Source organism: Gymnoscopelus braueri (genome assembly GCF_963280865.1).
Source record: "Gymnoscopelus braueri genome assembly, chromosome: 10".
NCBI lineage: Eukaryota > Metazoa > Chordata > Actinopteri > Myctophiformes > Myctophidae > Gymnoscopelus > Gymnoscopelus braueri.
In genome coordinates, this window is record NC_137611.1 from 39,893,548 (window position 1) to 39,906,047 (window position 12,500).

Below are 12,500 nucleotides of genomic sequence, written 5' to 3' on the forward strand. Positions count from 1 at the left end.
GCCAAAAATAGCAGATCTGCAAGCTCACAATGCCGTTGTGAGCTTGTAGATCTGCTATTTTCGAAGAGGTTTGGGGTATAGGTTTTCCAAGTATTGAGGGTTTAAGTGGTTAACTGCCTGAATTAACATGAATCTAAAAGTACTGTCAAACCAGTCTATGAAGCTATCTATGAAAAAGTCTAATATGCGACACACTTTTATACAATATGTAGTGGGGGGTCCTTGCTTCATCTCTCTCTTAGCTAGGGGGTCCTTGGCCTGAAAAAAACGTTGAAGACCCCTGTTTTAGGGTATATCTGCTGATGCACTTACCGTACAGCGGGTGGTCCCGATGTCTAAAACGTTATAGCTTCAAAACAATACCTGTACCGATCGACTGACACATTGGCTGTGGAAGGGTTCAAATTCTCATTCCTTTACCCCCACACACACACTTCCCCTCCCCCCTCTGCCCTCCCACGCACACACACACACACACACACACACACACACACACACACAGCTACGTACACCACGCTCCTCCTCACCTCTCCACCACGTCGTCTCCGCTCCAGCAGGTGGAGTCGTCCACCACGTTGTCCCCCTCGCACAGCATCTCCGGCAGGGCGGCGAAGAACGACTTGTACTGCTGCAGGTACTTGAGGAACTCCCTGAGATGAGGAGGACACAGACACAGACACAGACACAGCACACACACACAGAGATCATTAGGAAATGACATGTCTCTGCTGTCGGGCAGAAACCAGCTCCAAAATGTTAATTTTTCAGGAAATGGAAGAAACAAAAGAAAAAGTGGAGGTTTTGTTCATCATTGATAAGAACAGCTAAATGGACCTCCAAGCTCACAACGAGGTTGGAGGTCAAAAGGGGGTGGAGCCTGGAGTCAGCAAAACCAGCTAACTCCGCCCCCCTTTGGTGGACTTAGCTGGTTTAGCAGAAAGTTTGAGGATCCAATGGAGTTAGAGGGTTTTGTCAGAGGCGCTTTTTAATACTTTTCATTGGTTCAATATTTTTTTTACCAACACACACACGTAAAGGTGTTCAATAGCACTGATTTATGGAAAAGAAACTGCAACGGAAAAATGGAGTTAGCTGGTTTCTGCCCAACAACAACGAATACAGTATTCAATGCACGATACAGATCAGACATTTCCACGTTTGAGTTAGTAGAGTAGACGGAGGGGTTTAGTGGACAATTTGAGACGTAAAAAACACGCTCGTTTTCACTCCCCGACGGTGACATCTATCCGAGGAAGCATGTCACCCACGGTCACGGCCATGCATTCATAACTGCTAATGACGAGGGTGGTAATCGTGCGGCTTTGGAGCCGTGACCACTTCACTGAGCGAGCGAATAGTTCCGCCGTTAGGCCCGCGGGCGGTGACGCGTGGTTCACTAGGTCTGCAAACACATGTTGTTGATAGAGACGTTGTCATCTTGGCCCGAAACAATGGGAACAATATTCTGAAATGAAATGCTACGGCGCACACACACACACACAGCAGGCCCACCCAGGAGAGTCACGGCTGCTCCGGTGGGAGAGGTCACATGCTGAGACTGCGGGACCCCCATCAGTCAGAGCTGTCGTCGCACATTATGCGGTAAAAGCCCACTGTGTCCTAGGAGGAGGACGGTGTGGACCGAACGAGCGAGGAGTTCCGCTAAAGGGTTAAACCTATACACATTAATCACGCGAACGCGTTCACACACCGCACGGCCATTAAAGACACACATCACAGAACTTACAGGTCAGCTATACCACGGGACAAAGGAGACTGGAGGGAAAGCGAGACAGAGAAAGAGACAGAGAGAGAAACACACACACACACACACACACACACACACACACACACACACACACACACACACACACACACACACACACACAGTGGTGGAAAGTAAGTAAGTACATTTACTTAAGTACTGTACTTAAGTACAATTTGAGGTATTTGTACTTTACTTGAGTATTTACAATTTCCAATACTTTTACCTCTACTCCACTACATCTCAGAGGCATATATTGTACTTTTACTCCACTACAATTATTTGAACACTTTAGTTACTAGTTACTTTACAGATATAAATTATGATATTATGAAACATACATTAACCACTTTAGCCCTATTTTATACCTAGGCTATTTGAAAACAGCCGATCTACAAGCTCGTTGTGAGCTTGTAGATCGTCTGTTTTCAAACATTTTAGTACTTTTACTTTTGGTACTTTAAGTACATTTTGATACCAATACTTTTGTACTTTTACTCAGGTAAATTTTTAATTATGGACTTTTACTTGCGGTATCGATACTTTTACTTAAGTAAAATAATGTAGTACTTTTTACACCACACACACGCACACGCACACGCACACGCACACACACACAGTGACAGAGATAGTTACAGATAGGTTACAGATAGGTCCCTTGGGTCCATGCTTACCTAGAGATCTTTCTCAGACTGCTAAGCTTATCGTTCTTGGAGGGTTTCAGGGGGAAGGAGCTGAGGATGATGGGAGTTGAAGTTCCAAGGGAGGGGGAGATTGTCGCAAGCAAGGAGGATGCAAGGCAGTAAGGGGGGAGAGAGAGAGAGAGAGAGAGAGAGAGAGTGTGAGAGAGAGAGAGAGAGAGAGAGAGAGAGAGAGAGAGAGAGAGAGAGAGAGAGAGAGAGAGAGGGGACAATAGGGATGGCATGACAATACGAGCAGGGAGGAGGGAGAAGAGACAAGTGAGTTGACCCTGGAAGAGACGGGGTGAATCATGCAACATGCAGAGACCAAACACACCAAACCCCCACGCACCAACAGTTACATCATAGTAACAGATATACAGTATAAAAAACTCTGCAGTCTGTGAACGAGCGAACAAGAAAACAAGCAAATGTTTTCCATGTGCGTAGACAAGCTTTTTAGGGAAAAAAACAACATCTGAGAGGAGGAAGGATGAACAAAACGGCTGGGGGAAAAAAAGAGACACAGAAACGCTCTCTTTCCTCCGTTCTCCGACACGTGTGCTTTTAATGTTCGTGTTTGTGATGTTATACGCTGGCCGCGTCGTGCTCTGCGTTCGTGTGTTTGTTTTCAGAGGTGGACTACGTCTGGGAGGGGGGGGGGCTCTGCACCGCAGCAGGCGCTACCGTCTCTCTCTTGAAGTGGCCACCGACCACACATGCGTTGCCCTCCTCCGGTTAGTGGGTTTGGCAGCGTAGCGGCCGACTGGGCCCGGCGCGAGGGCCTGGGTCGCGTTGCCATGAATTATGGCGGGGGTGCCAGAAGGCCAGTGGTGGAAAAAGCACTCAAATTCTTTACCTTAAGTAAAAGTAGCAAAGTAGAAATACTGGAATTCAAAGCTGACTTAAGTAAAAGTACAAAAGTATTGGCATCAAAGTGTACATAAAGTACCAAAAGTAAAAGTACAAAAATATTTGAAAATAGCAGATCTACAAGCTCACAACGATGCGACGCGTTGTGAGCTTGTAGATCGGCTATTTTAAAATAGCCTATGTATACAATAGGGCTAAAGTGGTTACTGTATGTTTTATAATATCGTAATTTATATCTGCAATATCTGTAATTTATAAGTGGAGCAAAAGTACAATATTTGCCTCTGAGATGTAGTGGAGTAGAAGTAAAAGTATTGGAAATTGGAAATACCCAAGTAAAGCGCAATTACCTCAAAATTGTACTTAAGCACGGTACTTAAGTAAATGTACTTAGTTACTTTCCACACACTGGCCAGAGAGAGGCCTGGCCTGTCAGCTAGACATGGCACCAGCGCAAGTGATTCATGGTTGAGGACAAGGTCAGACGGGCAACACAGTGCAAAGTGTTAGTGTTTGTGCCGTGTGTGGTATTTCAGCCGAGAGATGGGCAGCGGATCAGAGCCGGTTGGGGTTTGCCGTCTGGGTAAACAGGAAATTGCTGGCCCGTCATGTTTAATCTACTGTCCCCCCTGCCCACCAACCCCCCCCCCCCTCCGCCAGGCCTGGGCACATCACTGCCAGCTGCTGTGGGCATGAGCTCTTTGGGTAACTCGGAGGCCGGGAGCGCATATGGCTCGGCATGCCAAGCACAACTTCCACTCTGAGCTCCCTCTCTCTCTCTCAGTGTGTGTGTGTGTGTGTGTGTGTGTGTGTGTGTGTGTGTGTGTGTGTGTGTGTGTGTGTGTGTGTGTGTGTGGTGTTATATGTATTGCCCTTTTATGCCGTCCATGTGCAGGACAGAGGGGTTGTGTGAGTATAAAGTGAGAACATGGAAAACGCTGAAAGGTTTCACTGAGGTTTAATGTACCTTAGAAAAGGTGAATATTCATGGGTTTTACCACCCATTACTTCTACACTACGTTGGCACACAGTAAAAACGAAAAAAAAGGGGAGAAAAAAGGAAAATAGGTAAAAAAAACAGAAAAGAAAAAGAAAAGGGTATTTGTTGGTTTCCCAGAGGGGAAATGACTTTGCTGCGTTTGTCCCATCCTATTAGGAGCAGTGTGTGCGGCTCCAAGTGAGCACACAGGGAGCAATTAGTGCTCCTGTGTGTTGCTCAGGGACACCTCGACATGACGCCTGGGGACTGAACAGGAGACCTTCTATTCCCAGAGGAGATCTATACCTGCTGAGCCACTGCCACCCAGCATGATGTCATTCTACAGCACTTGACCAAAACAATGAGCTGTTTGCACTGGATGTTATTTCTATATTTAGAGGGAAAAAAAGCGTTATTCTTTTTAACCACTTAGGGCTGCATTCTTGCAACTTTCATGTCCAAGCTTTTTGTGTTATCCTTTTAGCATTACGTTTGACTGCATGTGCTGTTAACCAGTGGCGTAAAGTAACTAAGTACATTTACTCAAGTACTGTACTTAAGTACAATTCTGAGGTACTTTTACCTAGTATTTCCAATTGTCTATACTTTTCACTTCTACTCCACTACATCTCAGAGGCAAATATTGTACTTTTACTCCACCACGATTATTTGAAAACTTTAGTTACTTTGCAGATATAAATTATGACATTATAAAACATACATGAACCACTTTAGTCCTATTTCATACCTTGGCTATTTGAAAATAGCAGATCTACAAGCTCACAACGCGTGTTGCGACGTGTTGTGAGCTTGTAGATCGGCTATTTTCAAACATTTTAGTACTTTTACTTTCGGTACTTTAAGTACATTTTGATACCAATACTTACTCAAGTAAATCTGTAATTCCGGACTTTTACTTGTAACAGAGTATACTTCGACATTGCAGTATTGATACTTTTACTTAAATCAAAACATTTGAGTACTTTTTCCACCACTGACTAACTTGTTAATAAATTGTAAATTGTATTCAATAAATCAATTAAATCAATCAATGTGAATAGCAAAAATAGCCAGTCTGCAAGCCTTCAAAGCGTCACGTGTAGATCTGCTATTTTCACAAAAACAAATGTTTAAGAAAAAAATACAAATAAAATTGTATAATGAAAAAAAAGACAATGAAATAAATAACACAGAAACCCACGAGAATCAAGTCAAGTTAAACGCACGGCGCTCCAAAGCGTTCCCTATACACACTTTGGTCTCACCTCTTCAGGTGGGCTAGCTGGCCCAGCAGCTGCTCCGCCGGCGGAATGGAGGGGGGCGGGGTGGGCGGGGGGGGTGGGCGGCGACGTGGCGCTGGAGGTCGTGACCTCCGGGCCCGTGGGCCGCGCGCTGACAGGCTCCCCCGTCGACAGGCCACACACCTTGTCCACCTGTGGAACGAGACCAAGGACAAACACACACACACACACACACAGACACCTGTTACCCCCATACACACTGCATTAACACGGAGGAGGAGGTGGTAATGGGTTGCATGTGTGCACGGCATGTACACACACACACACATAAACACAAACACTGGTGTTGCATGCGTTCAGTGTACACCTGCTTATTTTATATTGTCGCTGTCTGGTTAGAAACCTCGTATATTCAGATCTTTTTTTTCCGTAAATTAATGCCCTATTAATTTGCCCTAATTATGTGCACACATAATGTACGCTTATGCAGGTCTGGATTAACCCATTAAGACCTGAGGCCGATTCTACAAAATGTCTTCTAAGTCCTAACTGTTTTTTGAAAAAAATTATATTACTATGTCAGTGGTGCTCAAACCTTTTCATGTCGAGGACCTCAAAATGCATATGTATTTGGCCACGGACCCCCATCTCAAAATATGTTGTTCCAGGGACCCCCAGAAGCAAAGATTTGAGTAGCAAATGTTCGCTTGAAAACATACATATTCAAAGATTTGCACACATTTTCACTATTTCTCAAAAATAGCAGATCTACAAGCTCATAGCGCGGCACTCGGTGCCGCGCTATGAGATTGTAGATCTGCTATTTTTTAATAGCCCAAAGTGTAAAATAATGGAGAAAAAAAAGGAACGTTACTCTCGGCCGAGTCAAATGACTGCAGGGGAGAAAATGAAAGCAAGAAAATTCTTTTGAAAAGAAAAAGAAACACGTTGGGAATGAATGAATAGAGGAGGTGGGAGGAGGTGGGAGGAGGACGGGTGTTGAAGGAAGGGGAAGAGGCTTGTGATGATACCAAATGACATGATGGGTGAGTTGCAAAGTGTTGCTAAGTGGTCAGTAAATGTAGGACGTCTCTCTCTCTCTCGCTCGCACACGCGCACGCACACGCGCACACACACACACACACACACACACACGCATGCGCACGCGCACATACACGTGATTAGAGTCTGTTTGGTAATGATGATGAGTATCTCCGCTGGGCTATTAAAGCCATGCAGCATTGGAGAGAGAGAGAGAGAGGGAGGCACTGGGGTCATGAGAATAGAGGGCCGCGTGCTCGCACGCCCCAGACGCAAAAAAATCAATGGCATCTCATTGGCTTAAAAGCCCTCTATTAAGTGGTCCTCAATTAAGCCAGAGAGACAGACGGAGCCTAATGGCTCCACGATGAAGGAACTCTTGAGCCTCTATGTACGCTATAATACACGGTGAATCAATGTCCGCGCGCTGCTGCTGCATCCGCCGGACGGATGAGACCTTCTGTCATGTCTTGGCATCCAATATAAGGAATAGGGCTATCGTAGCTCTTTAGCGCCATTATTTATTCACTAGTGATTTACAAAAAAAGCAACGGCTTTGATCTGATTGACTGGCAATGCTGCGGAATTGTAAGGGTTTCTGTGACTCCACCATGCACCACCATGACCTCATTGGATTGGCTGCAGCCACTAATCAAGAGGCGGATTTAAGCTTTATGTTTTAGCCGTTTCAAATGAAACGGCCCCCGAGAGACCAGGGGGTGCAGGCAGGGTTTTTTTAGTTTTGTTTTTCCCAAAAGCTGTCTGCAGTGGTACTCAAATTCTTTCTATCAAAAGTTCTCAAATTCTTTACTTAAGTAAAAGTACCAATACTGCAATATAGAAGTACTCTGTTACAGGTAAAAGTCCAGAATTCAAAATTGACTTCAGTAAAAGTACAAAAGTATTGGCATCAAAATGTACTTAAAGTACCAAAAGTAAAATTACTAAAACATTTGAAAATAGCAGATCTACAAGCTCACAACGCGTCACGATGTGGCGCGTTGTGAGCTTGTAGATCGGCTATTTTCAAAATATCATAATTTATATCTACAAAGTAACTAGTAACTAAAGTTTTCAAATAATTGTAGTGGAGTAAAAGTACAATATTTGCCTCTGAGATGTAGTGGAGTAGAAGTAAAAGTATTGGAAATCGGAAATACTCAAGTAAAGTACAAATACATAAAAAAAAAGAGGTGGTGCCATGGTTTTGTACTTTTTCTGTTTTTCATGTGTCTATGAGGTTGATAGAACTTCATTAAGCCCCCTGTTGGTGTTTTTATGGTGTTTTATGTCTTCTCTGACTGTTTTGAGTTTCTACCTGGAGGCTGAAACCTTGAGGGTCAAACGTGCCAATAGAGAAACAGCACTTTAGTGACATAGTAAAAATGTACCCTCCCCCTCATTATCATAACACAACAGGTGTGGGCATGGGGAGGAGGAGGGACTAGGACAGGTGGGTGGTGCTAAGGTGGTGGAGGAGGTGCTAAGGTGAGAACCAGGTATACTTAATGAACTGGAGGCGTGTCCACTAAAAAACATAATTTTAACAATTTCTGTACACTTTTTTGAAAAAAATCTTCCTCCTAGTATAACCATAATACCTGATGATTATGTTTTTGGGGGGGGGGAATCACTGAAAATCACGGCACCCCGTCTTTAAGTACAGTAGTACTCACGTAAATGTACTTAGTTACTTTCCACCACTGGCTGTCTGTTTGAGAAAAGTAGATTCCACACACACAGTACTGTATTCGTGGCATTATTTATTATTTATCGAGCTTTCGCTGATCCCGGTGAAATCGAGAGCCCGTCGACTGCGTCTCGAAAGGCCGCCGCGCTTCCTGCGAGTCCACAACAACAACAACAACAACAACAACACTGGCGGTTCACCGGGCAACGCAAAGCAGAAATTCACAAAATGTGCTGTTTGGAAAACAACGCACAAATGCCAGTGAGTTCGTTTGTTTCACTTGTTTACCTCTGTAACTATGTGCAAGCAAACATACAAGCCAGAGAGAGAGTCTCATGTACAAACAGATGAGTCGCAAGTCATCAGAAGCATTGTCGCATAGGCCTGAACTCTGCCAGACACGAGGATGCACAACACATGAGATCAGGGGGGAAATGCATGACATGAGAACACAACAATTACTATAAAAAAAAATATATATATATATATATATATATCATCTTTGATGGGTGAGGGGAGAACCCACAATGGCACTTTGAAACGGTTCTAAAAATCCCTAAAAGTGCCCTTGCCGCCAGTGGTGGTAAGTAACTAGGTACATTTACTCAAGTACTGTACAGTATTTGTACTTTACTTGAGTATTTCCAATTTTCAGTACTTTTACTTCTACTCCACTACATCTCAGAGGCAAATATTGTACTTTTACTCCACTACAATTATTTGAAACCTTTAGTTAATAGTTACTTTGTAGATTTTCATTATTATTACAAAACATACATTATCCACTTAAATGGGACCGTCTGCATAATGAGTACTTTTACTTTTGGTACTTTAAGTACATTTTGATGCCAATACTTTTGTACTTTTAAGTACATTTTGAATTCCGGACTTTTACTAGTAACAAAGTATTTCTATATTGCAGTATTGATACTTTTACTTAAGTAAACATTTTGAGTACTTTTTCCACCACTGCTTGCCGCTAAAGATGAGTGCACACTGTAATGTACGCTTATATAGGTCTGGATTAAGAGGAGGCCAGGACGACGCTAGCGCTATAGGTAGGGCAGTGTAATGTTGTGCTTTACGCGGCACAAGGTCCATAGGCTTTGACTCGTACGCATTGGTACTCGTAAAGAAAAGAATGAGGCCGCTAATGTAAAAATGACTGTGGGTGGCAACTTCAAAGCCGCACGGGCTCAAGTGGTTCCCAGTTTGAGTAGGTCCATGCCAGACGCCCTGCCACGCTGGTGGAGGTGTTTAGGGGAGCTCATAACACTTCTAAAACAATGGAATGCACAAACATAAACACACACACACACACACACACAGGCCCTCTCCATATGGGAAAGGGGTTGGAAAGTGTGCGCGAGCCGCGTGCACGTGTGTGCGTGTTACCCACATAATCGTCTCCGTCGGGGGCAGAAACCGCCTATCTCCGTGCTCTAACTTGTTGTGTTTTTTTGTGTGTAAATTAACGCCCCACTTGATAATACAACAGCGTCACGCAAAAGCAGTGGTGTAAAGTAACTAAGTACATTTACTCAAGTACTGTACTTAGGTACACTTTTGAGTTGTTTTTACTTTACCAGAGCATTTCCCATTTTCAGTACTTTTACTTCAACTCCGCTAATATTGCACTTTTACTCCACTACAATGATTTGAAAACTTTAGTTACTAGTTACTTTGCAGATATAAATTATTACATTATAAAACATACATTAACCACTTTAGCCCTATTTTATACGGAGGCTATTTGAAAATAGCAGATCTACAAGCTCACAACGCATCGCATCGCGACACGTTGTGAGCTTGTAGATCTGCTATTTTCAAACATTTCAGTACTTTTACTTTTGGTACTTGAAGTACATTTTGATGGCAATACTTTTGTACTTTTACTCAAGTAAATTTTGAATTCCGGACTTTTACTTTTAACGGAGTATTTCTATATTGCAGTATTGATACTTTTACTTAAGGAAAACATTTCAGTACTTTTTCCACCATTGAATTCCTGAAAAGTAAACCGTTTCGGACATATGAGGTTTCCCCGCCGAGACGGAGACGACATGCATGTGTGCACATGTGTGCAAGGCGTGCATGTGTGTGTCTGCTGTGTCTTGTGTCCACATGCTGGGGAAGATGTGTAAGCCCTGGAAGCAGCTGAAATATGCGTTAACAGTTACAAAACTCAGTGGTGGTGGTGGTGGTGGTGGTCGGGGTCCATATGCCAGGCCGGGGGGGCGCTATAAATAGTCCCCCCCCCCCCTCTAGGGTGAGGTAGAGCACTCATCACATGCGCCCTATAAATGGAGTTTAACCCATTATAACCGGGGAAGCATCTGTGTGTCATTTTTACGATTTGGCTTTGGCTTTGGCTATTCAAAAAATAGCAGATCTACAAGCTCGTAGCGCGGCACCGAGTGACGCCCTACGAGCTTGTAGATCTGTTTTTTTTTTTTTTATCATGACATTTTTTGCAACTCTTTGAATATATATGTTTTCAAAGCGAACATTTGTAACTCAAATCTTTGCTTCTGGGGATTCTACAAATGTCTTCTAAATCTGAACAGTTTTTATTTTTCTAATTAATGTTGCTATAATATCAGTGGTTCTCAAACTTTTTCATGTCAAGGACCACCATGTATTCGTCCCCCCAACTCAAAATATTTTGTTCCAGGGACCCCCAGAAGCAAAGATTTGTGTTAAAAATGAATATATATACATTCAAAGATTTGCACACATTTTCACGGTTGTTTTTCAAAAACAGCAGATCTACAAGCTCATAGCGCGGCACTCAGTGCCGCGCCACAAGCTTGTAGATCTGCTATTTTTTAATAACCCAAAAAGAAATCTTAAAATAACGAAGGGTCTTAATGGGTTAAATGGAGGTTTCCACATAGTGGCCAGCTATTCCTGAGCACCGGGGGACCGTCAATGACACAAGAGCGAGAGCTGCTCGCTGACAGAAACCTTCTGTAGATCTGTAGTCGACATTTAAGATCTACAACTTTAATACGACATGGACAACTTTTTTTTTTTTACTATACTCTGCTAGAATTTCGGAATCTCTCTCCGTCTCTCTCTCTCTCTCTCCCCCTCTCTCTCTCTCTCTCTCTCTCTCTCTCTCTCGTCTAACGATGGTTTCTAGTTCTCTCTCGGGGCAGATGCTGGGCGTGCGGACGGCTTGTTTCATTGCATTAACCTTAAGGCCCGACGGGGCCCATAAAAACACATTCACGTGTGCTGTGTGTGTGTATGCGGTGCTTAGGCCACACATTGTGCAACAAAGACACACGCGCACACGTGCACGTACATACGCACGCACGCCCACACATGGACCACACTGCGGATAGAAGGTAGCAACTGTTTTTTTGTGCCATACAGCCCTGTCAACACCGTCTGAGCCAAAGAGAGCTCTGCCACATTGTTCCACGCGCTCCATCACTCCTCACTTCGCCGTGCGTCAAATCAAATAGCAGAACTAGCCTAGATCTACAAGCGTTTGGGACACATCGTGCGCACGTCCGTCTGCCCATTTCCGTTATCCCATTAAGGCCTGAGGTTCCGATTCTACAAAATGTCTTCTAAATCGTAACAGTTTTTTGATAAAACGTATGTTGCTATGTCAGTGATTTTCAAACTTTTTAATGTCAAGGACCGCCCAAAATGACATTTATTTGGCCGCAGACCCCAATCTCAAAATATTTTGTTCCAGGGACCCCCCAGAAGCAAAGATTTGAGTTACAAATGTTCGCTTTGAAAATATATATATTCAAAGATTTGCACAAATTGTCTCGATTTTTCAAAAATAGCAGATCTACAAGCTCGTAATCTGCTATTTTCTAATAGCCAAAGTGTAAAATAATGCTTTTTCGCTCAAATCTAAAAATGACACAGATGCGTCCCAGGTCTTAATGCGTTAAATCTTCCCCTATATTTTCACTGGATGTTCACCTATTTTGGCCGAATGTTTATGTCTATTACGACTTTGCCCAGAACAGGGCTGCTATGGGGTTTTCATGTGGTTGAAATTGTTCTCAAAATCAAATTGCGGCACGGAACATTTTGCTCGGCCCGAGGTTTAATTGGAACGATCTTGAATTTCAAACTTGCATAAAGTGGATGGTTTTATGAAAAAAAAATCTGTCCAAACTGGAATATTTGAGCAAGGTTAATGGTTGAATCAAGGATATTGTAGAAGTTAACGGTTTGTTTTTATTCTTCGCTGATTGGC

The 12,500-nt window shown here is 43.3% G+C and overlaps 1 pseudogene across 1 annotated transcript in view; it reads right to left on the reverse strand.

Moving 5' to 3' along the window:
• The window catches only part of LOC308094215 (glypican-5-like), a 209,399-nt pseudogene that overhangs the window by 115,327 nt on the left and 81,572 nt on the right, over positions 1 to 12,500 (reverse strand). The window contains exons 4-6 of the transcript XR_013935108.1: positions 5,563 to 5,730; positions 2,440 to 2,499; positions 528 to 650 (exon numbers count right to left, since the gene is read on the reverse strand). The product of XR_013935108.1 is annotated as a glypican-5-like (transcript). The remainder of the gene's footprint in view (positions 1 to 527; positions 651 to 2,439; positions 2,500 to 5,562; positions 5,731 to 12,500) is intronic.